At 42.7% G+C, this 232-nt stretch overlaps 1 protein-coding gene across 1 annotated transcript in view; it reads right to left on the bottom strand.

Annotated features, from left to right (window-relative positions):
• LOC116673676 (coagulation factor XIII A chain-like) overlaps window positions 1–232 on the bottom strand; it is a gene marked incomplete in the record, with an annotated part of 36,089 nt that overhangs the window by 10,152 nt on the left and 25,705 nt on the right.

The raw sequence follows: 232 nt of genomic DNA, 5'->3' as shown, positions 1-232 counted from the left end.
ACACACAGACAGGAGTATGGGCATTCAGCCACGTGAATGGACACTCAGACACACACACACAGACAGATAACATACAGACATACACTTACAGATACACATAAACATACACAGATACACAAAGACCTACACATCGAAACCCAAAACCCGCGATTCTTGTGCTAGTCTTCTCAAGGTTACAAACCATATTTGGCATAGAAAAGTAAGCTCGACCCAGGACAGAATGCTCTTATCA

Source organism: Etheostoma spectabile, chromosome 24 (assembly GCF_008692095.1).
Source record: "Etheostoma spectabile isolate EspeVRDwgs_2016 chromosome 24, UIUC_Espe_1.0, whole genome shotgun sequence".
Lineage (NCBI taxonomy): Eukaryota > Metazoa > Chordata > Actinopteri > Perciformes > Percidae > Etheostoma > Etheostoma spectabile.
The sequence above is the reverse complement of the archived record's forward strand: the minus strand, read 5'-3'. Positions and strand labels throughout refer to the sequence as shown.